The sequence below is a fragment of the Bubalus kerabau genome, chromosome 5 (genome assembly GCF_029407905.1).
Source record: "Bubalus kerabau isolate K-KA32 ecotype Philippines breed swamp buffalo chromosome 5, PCC_UOA_SB_1v2, whole genome shotgun sequence".
Classification (NCBI taxonomy): domain Eukaryota; kingdom Metazoa; phylum Chordata; class Mammalia; order Artiodactyla; family Bovidae; genus Bubalus; species Bubalus kerabau.
This window is the reverse complement of record NC_073628.1, coordinates 130,758,930-130,777,159: the sequence shown is the minus strand read 5'-3', so window position 1 is coordinate 130,777,159 and position 18,230 is coordinate 130,758,930.

Below are 18,230 nucleotides of genomic sequence, written 5' to 3'. Positions count from 1 at the left end.
TTGTCACCCTGCTTATTTAACTTATATGCAGAGTACATCATGAGAAACGCTGGACTGGAAGAAGCACAAGCTAGAATCAAGATTGCCGGGAGACATATCAATAACCTCAGATATGCAGATGACACCACCCTTATGGCAGAAAGCAAAGAAGAACTAAAGAGCCTCTTGATGAAAGAGGAGAGTGAAAAAGTTGGCTTAAAATTCATAATTCAGAAAACTAAGATCATGGTACCTGGTCCCATCACTTCATGGCAAATAGATGGGGAAACAGTGGAAACAGTGACAGACTTTATTTTTAGGGGGGTCCAAAATCACTGTAGATGGTGACTGCAGCCATGAAATTAAAAGACGCTTGCTCCTTGGAAGAAAAGTCATGGCCAACCTAGATAGCAGAGACATTATTTTGCCAACAAAGGTCCATCTAGTCAAAGCTACGGTTTTTCCAGTAGTCATGTATGGATGTGAGAGTTGGATTATAAAGAAAGTGGAGTGCCGAAGAATTGATACTTTTGAACTGTGGTGTTGGGGAAGACTCTCGAGGGTCCCTTGGATAGCAAGGAGATCCAACCAGTCCCTCCTAAAGGAAATCAGTCCTGAATATTCATTGGAAGGACTGATGCTGAAGAAGAAACGCCAGTACATTGGCCACTTGATGTGAAGAACTGACTCATTGGAAAAGACCCTGATGCTGGGAAAGATTGAAAGTGGGAGAAGGGGACGACAGAGGATGAACTGGTTGCATAGCATCATCAACTCAATGGACATGAGTTTGTGTAAGCTCTGGGAGTTTGTGTAAGCTCTGGGAGTTTGTGATGGACAGGGAGGCCTGGCGTGCTGCAGTCCATGGGGTCACAAAGAGTCGGACACGACTGAGTGACTGAACTGAACTGAACTGAACTGAATATCTCTTCATATAAACCATAATTCATTAATTCACTCATTTGTTGAAAGACCCTTGGTTTGTTTCCACCTTTTGGCTATTCTGAATAACACTACTCTGAACAGTGGCATTCAGCTATCTGAGTCCCTATTTTTAATTTTGGTGGTTATATACTTAGGAATATAATTGCTGTGTTATATAATAGTACATTGGGCTTCTCTGATGGCTTAGATGGTAAAGAGTCTGCCTGCAATGTAGGAGACCCAGGTTTGATCGCTGGGTCAGGAAGATCCCCTAAAGCAGGGAATGGATCCCCACTCCAGTATTCTTGCCTGGAGAATTCCATGGACAGAGGAGTCTTGTGGGCTACTATCCAGGGATGGCAAAAAGTCTGACATGACTGAGTAAATAACACTTTCACTTTTTCCTCATAGTATTACTATGTTTATTTATTTTTTGAGGAACAACCAGGGAATCTTCCAGGGAATCTTCCTCAGTGGCTACACAATGTTACTTTCCCTCCAGCGATGCACAAAAGTTTCAATTTCTCCACCTTTTTGCCAGCACTTGTTGTCTTTCTTTATTTCTTTTTTTTGGATAAAAGCCATACCAGTATATGTGAAGTACTAACTCATCATGGTTTTTCTTTGTGTTTCTACAATTATTAGTGATTGATCATCTTTTCATGTGCATATTATTGGTCTTTTGTATATGTTCTTTGGAGAAATATCCATTCAAGTCCTCTGCCCATTTTTTAATTTAATTTTTTTCAATTTTTAAACGCTCATATGTTGAAGGTTAATCACTTATCAGATATATAATGCAGTTCCCTCCCATTCTGTGGACTGCTCTCTCTCTGATGACAGTGTCCCTTCTTAAACAGCTTGTGTTTGGTTTTGATGAAACCCGGTGTGTCTGGGCTTCTGGTGTCACATCCGAGAAATCACTGCAGACCCCACATCCTGAAGCTGTCCTCCGTGTTCTCTTTAAGAGTTTCGTAATTTTAGCTCTTAAGTTTATGGTTCATTTTTGTTCCTTTCTTTTTTTCCTCTCTTCACTTGTGGTTTAATGACTATCTTTAATGTTATGTTGGATTCCTTACTCTTTCTTATGGGTGTATCTATTTTAGAGTTTTGTCCTTCTCATGAAGTTTATATGTAGCTATATACATATATATATATATACATGATTATTTTAAGTCACTAATCTCTATTTTGTACACATTCTAACAACTCAGCACTTTTGCTTCATACCACCACCTTTAATGTCTGTAGCATCATATTTTAGCACTTTCTGTTTTTTCACCCTTTAGCTACTTCCTGTGGTTATACATGTGCATTACTAGTGTGACTCGTGCTGACCACCTGGCTGCTGGAGCTGGGCCCTGGGGCAGCCGGCTGTGGTCCTAGCAAGTGTCGGCCTACTGGTACGTGGGGCTATGGCCTGAGGGATCCGAAGGCTGGTGTCACCCTGCTGGCAGGCAAGGTCATTTCCTGACTTGGCTGATCGTAGTGTCCAGGGGGTCCTGGAGGTGGTGTTGGCCCACGGGTGGATGGGTCTGCCTTGGGGAGGCTGGTTGAGTGGCCCATTGTTCCTGGAGCTGAAATCTGACTGCTGGGCTTGGGCCTGTGGGCTTCTGGGGCTGATGTTGGCCCACTGGTGAGCAGAGCTGGGTGCTGGGGTCTGGTTGTGGTGTATTGGGCCTTCTAGTAGACAGGGATAGGTCCAGGCAGCTGGAGGATGAGGGGATTTAAGGCAGTCAGCCTGCTTGTGGGTCAGGCTCTGTCCACTAACTGCTGGGCCTGGGGTGTCCCAGAACTTGTGCCCACCTGCTGGGGGGCAAGGTCATATCGTGGTGCTAATAAGCTAGAGGGAGGATTCCAAAATGCCGCTTGCCAGCCCCAGACTCCTTTTGTGGCTACTGCCAGAATCTCTGTCCACAGAGTGAGTCCACGTTGTCCTCCGCCTCTCCAAGATGAGCAAGTCAATCTGACCAAAACTCCTTTCAAATGACTGCTTCTGCACTGGGTCTCAAGAGTGTGTGACATTTTGTCCGTCCCCCTTAAGAGCAGAGTTTTTTTTTCCTACAGCCCCTTGGATCTCCCAAAAATATGCCGTGTTGGCTTTCAAAGCCCAGCATTCTAGGAGCTTGGCTCCTGGTGCAGGGCCCCTGCACTGGGGAATCTGATGTGAATCTCAGACCCTGCCTTCCTTGGGGAGGACTTGTGTGATTGTAATGATGCCCCTAGTGTGTGGGTCACCTGCCTGGTGTTATGGGTCTTGTGTGTGCCATGTCTCTGGTCTTCTTTCCTGTCTCATGTTGGTTCCTTCTTCATATCTCTGGTTGTAGAAGATCATTTATGCTAGTTTTCAGGTCATTCTCATCCATTGTTGTTCTGTAAATAGTGGTAATGTTCATGTGCCCAAGGAAGGATGCAAACTCAGAGTCTTTCTACTCCACTGACTTAACAACTTCCCTAGGCCTTAAGTTTAGCTCCTGATCTTTTAAATTAATTTTTGTGTATGGTGTCAGGTAGGTGTCAAAATTCATACTTTTGCATATGGATATCCAATTTTCCAAAAATCATTTGTTGAAAAGATTGTCCATTCCCCATTAAATGTTCTTAGAACCCTTGTGAACAATCATTTGACCATATTAGTGAAAGTTTATTTCTGGTCTCTCTGCTCTTTTATTTTTTTTAATAGAAATACAGTTGTTTTACAATATTCTATTATTTCCAAACATAGAGATTCAATATTTTTAAAGTTTAACTCCAGGTAAAGCTATTACAAAATAATAACTATATTTCCCTGTGGTGTACAGTATATCCTTATTGTAGCTTTTTAGTAAGTTTCAGAATTGGGAAATATGAGTCCTCTCAACTTTCCATTTCTTTATTAAGATTACTCCCTTCAGATTCCATATTAGGTTTAATTTGTCTATTTTGCGAAACACATTTTCAATATAGTCAAAGGGCTGCATTTAATCTGTGGATTGCTTTGTGTGGTGTTGACGTCTTAACAGTATTATCTTTCAATCCATGAATGCAGGATGTCCTTTCATTTCCTTATGTCTTCTTCAGTTTCTTTATGCAGTGCTTTGTGGTGTTCAGGGAGTAAGTCTTTCACTTCGTTAGTCAATGTTTATTCCTAAGTACTTTATCCTCTTTGCTGCTCCTGTGTGTGGAGTTGGTTTTTTAAATTTTCTCTTTAGACTGTTCATCAGTAGTATATAGAAATGCAGCTGATCTTTGTTGATTTTGTAACCTCTGACTTTGTTGAATTAATTTATTAGTTCTATTTAATAGGTTCCTGTGTGTGTGTGTGTGTGTGTGTGTGTGTGTGTGTGTGTGTGTGTTTTGGTGTGTGAGCATGCATAATCTTTAGAGTTTTCCATTTAAAAGATTATATAATCTGGAACAGAGAGTTTTATTTCTTCTTTCTCAGTTTGGATGATTTTTTATTTTTTTCTCTAACCACTGCTCTCACTAGGCAAGTTATAAATTAAAATATTTTGTTGTATTGATTGAAGTGACAAATGTGAACATCCAGTATGGCTCCTGACTTAAGGAAAATAAATTCAGTCTTTCACTATTGAGTATGATGTTATCTATCCTTTTTTTTTAAATAAGTGGCCTTTATTATGTTGAATTTTGTTCTATTGCAGATAAGCTCTTAAATGGTTTTAGGCCATTTTTTGTCTTTTGTTTTTCAATCTTTTTTTTTTTATGTTTTGATTGGAAGGAAAATTGCTTTATAATATTGTATTGGTTTCTGCCATAGTGAAGTTGCTCAGTCATGTCTGACTCTTTGAGACCCCATGGACTGTAGCCCACCAGGCTCCTCCGTTCATGGGATTTTCCAGGCAAGAAGACTAGAGTGGGTTGCCATTTCCTTCTCCAGGGTATCTTCCGGACCCAGGGATTGAAGCCAGGTCTCCCGCTTTGCAGACAGATGCTTTACCATCTGAACCACCAGGGAAGCCATATAACAACATATATCAGCCATAATTATGCATGTATCACCTCCCTCCCCTCTCCCCATCCCACCCTCTAGGGCTGGGCTCCCTGTGCTATACAGCAGCTTCTCACCAGCTAGCTATTTTACACATGGTGGTGTTCTTATGGCTGTGCTATTTTCCCCTTCCTTCCACTCTCTCATTCCTTCCCCTACTGTGTCCACAAATCCATTCTCTATATATGCATCTCCATTCCTTCCCTGAAAATAGGTTCATCAATAACATTTTTATAGATTCCATAGATATGCATTAATATATGATATTTGCATTTCTCTTGCTGACTTTCTTCACTCTGTGTAACAGGCTCTAGGTTCATCCACCTCACTGGAATCCATTCTTTCTTATGGCTGAGTAATATTCCATTGTATATATGTAATTAAAAAAAAAGCTAAACGGTATGTAATTTTTTTAAAAGACATTAAAAACATGTAATTTAAAACAAACAAAAACTAAAGGAATAGTAAAGAACCACATTAGAACAATACAAAAAATATATATAAAGAGAGAAACAGGTAGTATGAAGAATGTCCTCCTGAGTCCTCCATTGTCCAATCCGCACAGTGAGCACCAGCCAATCTACCTACCCAGAAATTCCTCCACTAATTCTAGGAAGGTCTCTGGACCTGCTGTGGGCTCTGTGGGGTCAGCTCCGACTCAGATCTGGCCTCACTCCAGCTTGTACTTGCTCCCAAAGCCCACAATTGCCCCCAGAGTCCACAGCCTCGCTAATTACGGGTATCTTGTCAGCTGCACCGGTGGCTGCAGGTGCGAGTTCCTTTCCTCGCGCTTGCGCAGCCCCTGGCGCCTGCCTCTGTTTGTAGGCCTCCCTCCGGCGCCTGTTCCCCACCCAGACCAGAGCAGGCAATAGTAGCGGCTTATTAAGGTCCACTTGCTCAGTCGGCCTGGGGAGAGGAAGGGGTATGGAGGCCACAACTGGGGTGTTTGGGGGTGCCTGCTGCAGCCGAGGCCCGCAGGAAGTTGCTACAGTCTGAGGCAGGCCGTGTGCTCTCCCAGGAGGATTGGGCGCGGGTCTGGTGTCCCTTGGCAAAGCCACGCTGCACAGGCTCCAGGAAGCTGTGCGTCATAACCTGGGCCTGTTCCTGGCTTGCTGACAGCTGGAACCTCTGAGACCGGCGTTTTGTTCCCTGCCTCAGGCGCTCAGCCTTGGCTTTCTATGATACTACTCTTAAAGAGATGCATTGAGATAATGCATGTAGGGAAAGGGAAATTATCAGGGGTTTTGTACAAAGGCAACAAAAAAAATATCAAAACCCATAAATGTATAGGTCTTTAAGCTTTATTATTTTCTTCTTCTACCTTTTATTCTTATTTCCATTTTTTTTTTCTTTTTCCAGCATATCCCAATCCAAGTGATGATTTACAGCCTGAAGGTTTTCAAGATTTAGGTATTATTTTGGTTATAAATAGCCCTGCATTATGAAACTCCAGAGTTCTACATGGAACTATTGCAATAATACATAACTAAAGAAGAAATAACATATCACAAATTGGTGTTAATTGGCAATCGTGTTATTTTAATACTGCAGATCCCATGACAAATTTAAGTGGTGATGTGTAAAGTGGAAAGTGTTACTTGCTCAGTCGTGTTTGAGTCTTTGCAACCTCAAGGACTGCAGCCTACTAGGCTCCTCTGTCCATGGGATTCTCCAGGCAAGAATACTGGAGTGGGTTGCCGTTTCCTTCTCCTGTGTAGACTTGTTACTAACATGATTTTCAAGAAGTGCCCCTGCTGAGGATTCCCAGTGGAGTGAGATAACTTTCTTAAATGCTTTGGTCACGTGCAGGTTAAAATATATAAAATATAACTGGTTTGTCATGTGATAGTGTTCTTTTATCCTGGAGATTTGTAGATAAATTTTCTTTCTGTTGGTATGTTGTATTCACAAACCTTATGTACCATATTTTGGGATAGTTTTTCTATAACAGGCAGGGGTAGCACACTTCAGGTTGTCTCCCATAGTTCACACAATATGTGCTAAAGAACATGGTGAAGTATAGTGGTGAAGTTAGTTGGAATATAAAGATTTCTCGATAAGAAAAGATCTATTACTTTTCTTTGTATCAGAGTGAGGTAGTCAAGTTTATCTTTTCATCAAGTGCACTTCAGGCTTGGTACATTTCCTTCTGAAAACTGTGTTCCAGTTGCCAGTCTGCCAGGTGAACCCAGGGCCATTTTTTTTTTTTTTTTTTTGGTGGCAGGGTAAAGCTGCTTGAGCTTTTATTCTCTCAAATGTATTTGTGTATTTTTATTTTTGGTTGCACTGGGTCTTCACTGCTGTGTGTAGACTTTCCTTAGTCACAGCGAGCGGGCACTCCTCCGTTGCGGCACACAGGCTTCTCGTGGCGGTGGCCTCTCTCGTTGCGGGGCACAGGCTCTGGGCACACGGGCTCGGTAGCTGTGGCTCGCAGGCTGAGTAGTTGAGGTTCGTAGGCTCTAGAGCTCGGTAGGTGGCACCTGGGCTTAGCTGCCCTACGACATGTGGAATCTTCCCAGACCAGGGGTCAAACCTGTGTCCCCTGCATTGGCAGCCGGATTCTTATCCACTACACCACCAGGGGAGTCCTGGTGTCATTGTAAGATGGTTACAGTTAATATTTATGAAATAAAAAGAGCAGAACTACGATGACATTTTATACCCTGAATTAAAGGTAGAAGCAGAGAGGTCCTACTGACGAACATTTATAAAAACATGTTAGTATTACTTCTTGCCCTCTGGACTGTCAAAAATGCATTTTACATTTTGGTACAACATTTTCATCCACATGCCCTGATGTTTCATTAGCATTATTAGACAAAATCTTCTTGAATTAGGACTGTGTCTTAATCTGGGGACAGGAAATAAGAAGGGTTGATGGTAAGTTAAAGCATTGTTTGTGAAGACTGCAAATAGCATTTGTGTGATAAGAGTTATAGAGCTTTATTGTCATTTATTAAAAAATCACACTATTGGAATAGTGTGTTAAATTCTTAATAAAATCATAAGGACTAGATTGAATACCAAACTATAATAATAACAGAAGCAGAAGATATTAAGAGGTGGAAGAATACACAGAAGAACTGTACAAAAAAGATCTTCATGACCCAGATAATCACAATGGTGTGATCACTCACCTAGAGCCAGACATCCTGGAATGTGAAGTCAAGTGGGCCTTAGGAAGCATCACTATGAACAAAGCTAGTGGACGTGATGGAATTCCAGTTGAGCTACTTCAAATCCTGAAAGATTATGCGGTGAAAGTGCTGCACTCAATATGCCAACAAATTTGGAAAACTCAGCAGTGGCCACAGGACTGGAAAAGGTCAGTTTTCATTCCAATCCCAAAGAAAGGCAATGCCAAAGAATGCTCAAACTACCGCACAATTGCACTCATCTCACACGCTAGTAAAGAAATGCTTAAAATTCTCCAAGCCAGGCTTCAGCAATACGTGAACCGGGAACTTCCAGATGTTCAACTGGTTTTAGAAAAGGCAGAAGAACCAGAGATCAAATTGCCAACATCCGCTGGATCATGGAAAAAGCAAGAGTTCCAGAAAAATATCTATTTGTGCTTTATTGACTATGCCAAAGCCTTTGACTGTGTGGATCACAATAAACTGTGGAAAATTCTGAAAGAGATGGGCATACCAGACCACCTGACCTGCCTCTTGAGAAACCTGTATGCAGGTCAGGAAGCAACAGTTAGAATTGGACATGGAACAACAGACTGGTTCCAAATAGGAAAAGGAGTATGTCAAGGCTGTATATTGTCACCCTTCTTATGTAACTTCTATGCAGAGTACATCATGAGAAACGCTGGGCTGGAAGAAGCACAAGCTGGAATCAAGATTGCCGGGAGAAATATCAATAACCTCAGATAATGCAGATGACACCACCCTTATGGCAGAAAGTGAAGAAGGGCTAAAAAGCCTCTTGATGAAAGTGAAAGAGGAGAGTGAAAAAGTTGGCTTAAAGCTCAACAGTCAGAAAACTAAGATCATGGCATCCGGTCCCATCACTTCATGGGAAACAGATGGGGAAACAGTGAAAACAGTGACAGAGTTATTTTTTGGGCTCTAAAATCACTGTAGATGGTGACTGCAGCCATGAAATTAAAAGACGCTTACTCCGTGGAAGTAAAGTTATGACCAACCTAGATAGCATATTCAAAAGCAGAGACATTACTTTGCCCACAAAGGTCCGTCTAGTCAAGGCTATGGTTTTTCCAGTGGTCATGTACGGATGTGAGAGTTGGACTACAAAGAAAGCTGAGCACTGAAGAATTGATGCTTTTGAAGTGTGGTGTTGGAGAAGACTCTTGAGAGTCCCTTGGACTGCAAGGAGATCCAACCCGTCCATCCTAAAGGACATCAGTCCTGGGTGTTCATTGGAAGGACTGATGTTGAAGCTGAAACGCCAATACTTTGGCCCCCTGATGCGAAGAGCTGACGCATTTGAAAAGACCCTGATGCTGGGAAAGATTGAGGGCAGTAGGAGAAGAGGACGACAGAGGATGAGATGGTTGGATAGCATCACCGACTCGATGGACATGGGTTTGGGTGGACTTCGGGAGTTGGTGATGGACAGGGAGGTCTGGTGTGCTGCAGTTCATGGGGTCACAAAGAGTTGGACATGACTGAGCAACTGAACTGAAAATAGGATAATATATTTTAAAACAATTTTCTTCTAGTGGATTCTAATTGTTTCCGCTACCTTACTAAATAACCTGGTGTGGTCGCTACAGCACACTGTAAAAAGTAAGGTTCCTGTTAAGAATTTCATGAGATAGATCCTAACCCCGGAATATATTTTGAAGTGTTCTGTGGTCAAAATGACCTGGATGCACTAGCATTCATGCTAAAATTAGATTGGTAATTTTTTGCTTTGCTGTAATTATAGCTGATCTATGATCAGATCATTAAAATGCAGCAGCTATTTGAAGACACCTGTGTGTTTAATTATCATCAATTTTTTTTTATTTTCCCCAGATATAGCACTCATTACAACAATTGTTCTTTCTGTATGTAAGTATTCCAAACTTTGATACAACTTAAATCGAGATATTACTGTGAAGTGCATTATCTTATTCAGTGTTTTTTCAGTTTCTTTCATTTTAATAGTGTGAAATTAAGTAAAGCAGTTTAGGAAAAATAGCCTTTTATATAATATACTACTTTTTGTTGGTGATCGTATATTCTTTTATATTCCATATGTCCACCTACTAACAATCATACATGTTGTCTCAAGATGCATAGCCATATGAGTTTGCATCCCAGATATGCTTTGGGTAATTTTCTAAATTAATCAAGGACTGCTCTGACTTACTGTGAACTGTCTAAGTGATCCCAGGGAACTGGATACAAATAGTAAAGAGACCAGACAGAATAAAAATGTATATGTTGTTAAATAAAATATCATTTTCTGACCACGGAAATCTAACGAACATTTTTTCTTATGTTAGATTCTGAACGTTAAGCAATGACTTTTCAGTTACGTGCCATTTGTTTCCTGGTTTCTTGTAGTTGGAGCTGTTGCACTAGTTACTGCCTGTCTGCACAGATTTTCCACACGGCCAGAGAGGGTACATTAAAGCATTTTTCTTTAATTTATTGGTCTTTCTCACTCTTGACATAATTTTATGCAGTTTTATTTATACTCTGTTTTATATGCCAACTTAAAAAAAAAAAAAGTGCCTGCATGTGCACGCTGTTTGGGTTGCATTTCTTTACTAAAAATATTTTTAGCTGCTTTTAATGTCAATTCAAGAAAATAATCCGTGCTGGTCACTTCCGCTATTATGATGTAAGAAAACTTTCTGTGGGACTAGAGGTTTAAGCGCTGCAGCAAGTCATGGACTGTCATGGGGCCTTTCCTCCCCTAGATATACCCTACTGCTCTGATTGGACTAATATCCAAGATTAAATCTGAAACAGTTCACTGTGGACCTAAAAACTCTAGTCCCTGATATTTTTATGGTAAAAGTTTCATTTGCCTGTGTAACTTAGGTAGTTGTAAGAAGGTACGGAGCTGTCAAATTCAAATACCTTGTTTTATTTTTTTTTCATTTAGAGTTGTAATTTATACAAGTTAAACTAGGGAATTGAAAGCAACACTATTTGATTCCCCTCTTAGGTTCTTTTAATTTGCTGGGTTGTAGTAAAGCTGATGGGGTTAGACTAAGTTGCTGAGTGGGATAAGATTTACACGTCACCTCATTAATATTATCTCTCTGTTTATCTCTCTGTTTATCTATATAAGTGAACAAAAAGGAAGGGAACTTAGATTTTTTTTTTTTAAGTACAAAGCAGAATAGGGTTTTTTAATTAAGCTTAGATTATAATGAAGTAATTTTCAACTCAATGAAAGACCTAGAATAAATCATAAGCATAGACTAAGATTATGATTTATGATTTTTAATGATTTCTTTCCCCCTTTAATGCTTTAGAAATAGTTTTGAAATCAAACTAATACTTTTAAGACTTTTGCAACTCATGGTTTACTTGTGATTTTAATATATAATTTTTATATTAATGGGTTTACTTGTGCCTTTAATATTATATAATTTTTATGTTGATGACTGGGCTTGGACTAAGTATAAAAATATCTTACGCATACGGAGCTCACATTTTTTCAGTGTTGCCTGGTTATCTTTTTAAAATACCCACAGTGCCTTGATTTGGATCTTAAACCTTATATTTATCGAATACATGATGGGCATATTTGATTTCTCTGTCCTTGAATATTTTTTAAAATACACGAGCACAGCAGTCTGGATGGAAACTTCTGTGGGTGACCTTTTTCCTTTTCTTGACTGTGCTATGCCCCCGTTGCAGCCCGGGGGCTTTCACTGCGCCCTGTGGGCTTTCTCTTGCTGTTTGCAGGCCTCTCCTGTCGCAGAGCATGGGCTCTAGAGCGTTCAGGCTCAGCAGCTGTGGCCCACAGGATTAGCTGCCCTGAGGCCTGTGGGATCGTAGTTCTCTAACCGGAGATCGACCCTTCATCCCCTGCAGTGGAAGTTGGATCCTCAATCACTGGGCCACCAGGGAAGTCCTAGGTGAAATATTTCTAAAGGCCCAAAAGACTTATGTAGAAATAACCTCTAAAGAAACAAAACAAAATAGCTTTCTGCTCCTCACTCTCTTTTTTTAAAACATCACTGCACCAAAATACTTAAACGTTCTCAAACAAGTATTAACCAAGCTCTCTCTCTAATGAGAGAGCTCTCATAACTCACTGTAACGAGTCTTTTAAAGCCAAACAATTATCTGAGCATCTTACCCCCAGGATGAAGTGCCAGTGGCATTAGAGTCCTGACACCCCATTTTCATGAGTCCCCCAGTGAGGCTGCTGCTGGGCCTGGACGACACTGAGAGAAGCCAGTGTGTAGACTGTTACTGACGTGCCCACGCTCTTTAGCTTTGAAAAATCACCAAGCTTATTGAGAAATGGCTCACCTGTTCAAGATAACTGGATTTTTGAAAGACTGCTCAGCTATGTGTGTGCTTTCCAAAAGAATGTGGGGGTAATAACGTAGCTTTAGTTTGCTTTCCTTTTAAAAAGGTGAATATTTTTATTATGTTATTTGCACTATTGAATGCCCACTTTCTCTCCAAAATTACATTGGTTGTCCATTTAAATTATGACGAAAAATGGCCACAAGGTTCAAGCATTCTGCTGTAGCTTTCTGTTTCTTAGCTCTCATCTAAGAATAGAATAGGATCCCAGTTGGTCTGATGGGCTCCGTCTATACCCTTTTCCCTCCCGGGCTGCTTTCTTAAATAATGCTTCTAACACACTTTCCAGACTTGGGAATCACAACCTTTGCCATCTCTTTTGCCACTGCCTGAGTCCTATCATGCAAGTCCGGACTGTGTGGTTCCAAAAACAAGATACCCTTTGTTTATATAATGTTTTCACTTATTTGTAGTGATTTTTCTTTCATAAATGAATGATTTCACTTACTCCAATTAAATCACCACAGGATAAATAAGAATTTGCTGAGTTCATTAGAATTATTCCGAAATGTATGTATTTTATAAACTAGGACAAATTTTTTTTCCATTAAGGAGATATATTATTCATTTTAAATTAATTTATTTTATTGAAGTGTAGCTGGTTTGCAATGTTGTATTAATTTCTGCTGCCCAGAAAAGTGATTCAGTTATACATATAAATACATTCTTTTCATATTCTTTTCTGTTATGGTTTATTACAGGATATTGAATACAGTTCCCTGTGCTATGCAGTACGATCTTATTTATTCATCCTATATATAATAGTTTGCATGTGCTAATACCAAACTCACAAACTATCCCAACTCCATCCCTTTGTCCTTGGTAACTACAAGTTTGTTCTCAGTGTCTTCCAATACACTGATCTTTGCTTTGTTTTCAGTCCCTTATTGTATTTTTCAATACAATAAGTCATATCCGACTCTTTGCGACCCCATGGACTACACAGCATGTGAGGCTTCCCTGTCCATCACCAACTCCCAGAGCTTGCTCAAACTCATGTCCATCGAGTCGGTGATGCCATCCAACCATCTCATCCTCTGTCATCCCCTTCTCCTCCCACCTTCAATCTTTGCCAGCATCAGGGGCTTTTCCAATGAGTCAGTTCTTTGCATCAGGTAGCCAAAGTATTGGAGCTTCAGCTTCAGCTTCAGTCCTTCCAATGAATATTTAGGACTGGTTGCCTTTAGGACGGACTGCTTGAATCTCCTTGCAGTCCAAGGGACTCTCAAGAGTCTTCTCCAGCACCACAGTTCAAAAACATCAACTCTTTGGCACTCAGCTTTCTTTATAGTGCAACTCTCACATCCATACATGACTACTGGAAAAACCATAGCTTTGACTAGATGGACCTTTGTTGGCAAAGTAATGTCTCTGCTTTTTAATATGCTGTCTACGTTGGTCATGACTTTTCTTCCAAGGAGCAAGTGTCTTTTAATTTCATGGCTGCAGTCACCATCTGCACTGATTTTGGAGCCCAAAAAAATAAAGTCTGTCACTGTTTCCACTGTTTCTCCACCTAGTTGCCGTGAAGTGATGGGACTGGATGCCATGATCTTAGTTTTCTGAATGTTGAGTTTTAAGCCAACTTTTTCACTCTCCTCTTTCACTTTCATCATGAGGCTCTTTAGTTCTTCTTTGCTTTCTGCCATAAGGGTGCTGTCATCTACATATCTGAGGTTATTGATATTTCTCCCAGAAATCTTGATTCCAGCTTGTGCTTCTTCCAGCCCAGCGTTTCTCATGATGTACTCTGAAGAGAAGTTAAATAAGCAGAGTGACAACAAACAGCCTAAACATACTCCTTTCCCAATTTAGAGCCAATCTATTGTTCCATGTCCAGTTCTAACTGTTGCTTTTTGACCTGCATACAGATTTCTCAGGAAGCAGGTCAGGTGGTCTGGTATTCCCAGCTCTTGAAGAATTTTTCAGTTTGTTGTGATCCACACAGTCAAAGGCTTTGGCATAGTCAATAAAGCAGAAGTGAATGTTTTTCTGGAACTCTCTTGCTTTTTCGATGATTCAGTGGGTGTTGGCAATTTGAACTCTGGTTCCTCCGCCTTTTCTAAAACCAGCTTGAACATCTGGAAGTTCACAGTTCACGTACCGTTGAAGCCTGGCTTGGAGAATTTTGAGCATTATTTTGCTAGCGTGTGAGATGAGTGCAATTGTGCGGTAGTTTGAACGTTCTTCGGCATTTCCATTCTATGGGATTGGAATGAAAACTGACCTTTTCCAGTCCTGTGGCCACTGCTGAGTTTTCCAAATTTGATGGCATATTGAGTGCAGCACTTTCACAGAATCATCTTTTAGGATTTGAAATAGCTTAACTGGAATTCCATCACCTCCACTAGCTTTGTTTGTAGTGATACTACCTAAAGCCCACTTGACTCTGCATTCCAGAATGTCTGGCTCTAGGTAAGTGATCACCTCATCTTGGCTATCTGGGTCATGAAGACCTTTTTTGTATAGTTCTTCTGTGTATTCTTGCCACCTCTTCTTATTATCTGCTGCTTCTGTTAGGTCCATACCATTTCTGTCCTTTATCGAGCCCATCTTTGCATGAAATATTTCCTTGGTATCTCTAATTTTCTTGAAGAGATCTCTAGTCTTTCTCATTCTTCTGTTTTTCTCTACTTCTTTGCATTGATTGCTGAGGAAGGCTTTCTTATCTCTCCTTGCTATTCTTTGGAACTCTGCATTCAAAAGGGTATATCTTTCCTTTTCTCCTTTGCCTTTCATGTCTTTTCTCAACTATTTATAAGGCCTCTGCAGACAATCATTTTGCCTTTTTGCATTTCTTTTTCTTGGGGATGGTCTTGATCACTGCATCCTGTACAAAGTCATGAACCTCCATCCATAGTTCTTCAGGCACTCTGTCTGTTAGATCTGATGCCTTAAATCTATTTCTCACTTCCACTGTATAATTGTAAGGGATTTGATTTAGGTCATACCTGAATGGTCTTCTGGTTTTCCCTGCTTTCTTCAATTTAGGTCTGAATTTGTCAATACGGAGTTCATGATCTGAGCCACAGTCAGCTCCCAGTCTTCTTTTTGCTGACTATACAGAGCTTCCCCATCTTTGGCTGTGACAAATATAATCAATCAGATTTCAGTATTGACCATCTGGTGATGTCCATGTGTAGAGTCTTCTCTTGTGTTGTTGGAATAGGGTGCTTGCTATAATCAGTGCATTCTCTTGGCAAAACTCTGGGTTGTTTTTTTTTTTTTTTTTCCTTTGTCTTTATAGTAGATGAAACCACCACCTCTCTCAGTATTGAGGGAGTAGTTTCATGTAGGAAACAAACCATGTTCAACTCTTTCTTTCTCAGCTCCTCATTTCTCTCAGATCTCTGTGCTTGGCCAAGCTACCCACTGTATTTTTAATAGCTCCCAACAGTTAAGGATGTGCCAAGCCATGTCAGTGACCCAAAAGGCAGGATCTCGGCACCTAGATTCAGGCTAACTAGAAGACAGACTGTCCGGCATCAGCTTTTAACAGTGCGAAATACATACAGTCTTTAGGGACCTCAGGCATAACCTCCACTGATCACCAGAGCCAGCCAATCTGGAGGTGCCCCCTAAGTAACCATCACAGACATTAGGGCTTCAGACAAATGTATAAACTCTTTTCCGGTCCATGGGGTCACAAAGACTCAGACACTGAACTCAGACTGAGCAACTGAACAACAACATGATCCTGCCTAGTCAGATTCCCACCCCTTGAGCAGAACTCCAGATGACCGGTTTAAAAACCTTCACAGAAAAACCAAGCTCCTGAGCCTGTTGCCTCTTGCTGTGGCCAGGGGATGGTGTTTAAAAACTCTGTCTCCATGGATTACAGGCCTGTGACACCCAGTAGGGTAAGTCCCACTGGCCTCCAGAGCCAGGTGTTGCAGAAGCGTCCCCTGGCAGCAGTCTGAAAAATCGGGGCACCAGATAGAGATATGAGATCCTTTCTGGGTGACACCAAATATTAAAGAAACAAACGTTAAAGAACAGGAACACAAGCTCCCCCCAGAGAAATGAGCCGTGGATGAAGAGATATTCCCAAGAAAGAAGCCACAAAACGTAGGAGCACTAGACACATGGAAAAGTTCCCCTCCCGGAGACAGCAGTGATCTGCAGCACAGCAACAGGATGAGGATGCCACAGAGCAGTCTGTTCTCGGGGTGCTTGAGCTCCAAACGTCTGCTTAATTAGATGCCTCCCCCTTAGGCCTCGGCTGGAATGTAAGTAGATAACCCTTTTCACTTTAAGTCTGGACACTATTGGCTGAATGAGCTGAGCTCTGGGGTGGGCAACTCTGAGTGGGAGCCCTTTAAGAGTGGCCTGTCATATCGCTACCGTCTTGTGGGTCTTGGGAAGTGATCCCATTGGTTTTCAAAACCAGATAATTGGAGGCTCCTCTCTCAAGTGTATGTCCACAAAGTGGGAATGCCCGATGTGGGGCCTGAAATCCTTGCTCTTCAGGGAGAAACTCGAGGTTCAAAGGTCCTCCTGGTTGTGGAACACCATCCTGAGGTAGGGTTTATGGGAAGATGGTTTCCTGGGGTCTCCTACCCACTTCAGTGTCCCCAGGTGACTTTGGGCAATGTGCCACTCAGCCAGGTCTTCACATGATTTAAGAGGAAATTGTTCATACGTAGCTATAGACTCAAGTGTGTCCGTGGGAGGAGGTGAGTGCAAGACTTTCTATGCTTCCATTCTGAAATAGAACCTATTTTTAATTCATTTGTAATACCTTGCATATGGTTAAGATAGAGACTCAAATGTATTCTGATGCCATGAGCACACACCAGTTGGGCTGTGGATGGAGGCAGCTACAATTTGAGTCAAAATTTGCTCTACACAGGTGGTGCTAATGGTAAAGAACCCACCTGCCAATACTGGAGATATAAGAGAGGCAGGTTTGATCCTGGGTCAGGAAGATCCCTTGGAGGAGGGGATGGCAACCCACTCCAGTATTCTTGCCTGGAGAATCCCATGCACAGTGGAACCTGGTGGGCTATGGTCCATAGGGTCACAAAGAGTCAGACACGACTGAAGTGACTTAGCACACATGCATGCTCTATACAATATATTCTCAAAGTGGATAGCTTTTTTTCTTTTATGGAGATTTTGTTCCTGATGGCTTCTCTTGCCTTCTTATGCTGAAATGACTGATTTATCTGTGGAATGGGAAGAAAACAGGCTGAGATATACAGACCAAGCAGAGGCTTACAGTCCTGGAGGAGAAGCCAAGAGTAAAGATGAAGGGGGATGCAAGGCTGACATACAATAAGCTAGGTGAGGGGCCTGTTCAATGACAGTTGGGCAAAGGTGTCCCCTGTTGAGGCCAGAAAGGGGAGCTTTCTAGAAAGTGTAAGAGTGGAACAACCCACCAGCACTCAGCTCTGTCCTGCATAGCCAGTCCTGGAAAACAAAGGAAAATTCTGCTTGTAGTCTTTGGAATATTTTAGTAGAAAGCAACACAGACAAGGTGTTGGAGAATCGTTCATACTCATACCCCATGGCGTTAGTTTGCTTATCAGTAAAACATGGGTATTCTCAAAGCAGATCTTTGAGATCCACATTCTGTAAGTCAGATCTTTAAGCTCCCTAGTAAGCACAGGGCTTCCCTGATAGCTCAGCTGGTAAAGAATCCACCCGCAATGCGGGAGGCCTGGGTTCGATCCCTGGGTTGGGAAGATCCCCTGGAGAAGGGAAAGGGTACCCACTCCAGTATTCTGGCCTGGAGAATTCCATGGGCTGTTTAGTCCATGGGGTTGCAAAGAGTCGGACAGAACTGAGCGCCTTTCACTTTGACTTTCAGTGAAGGA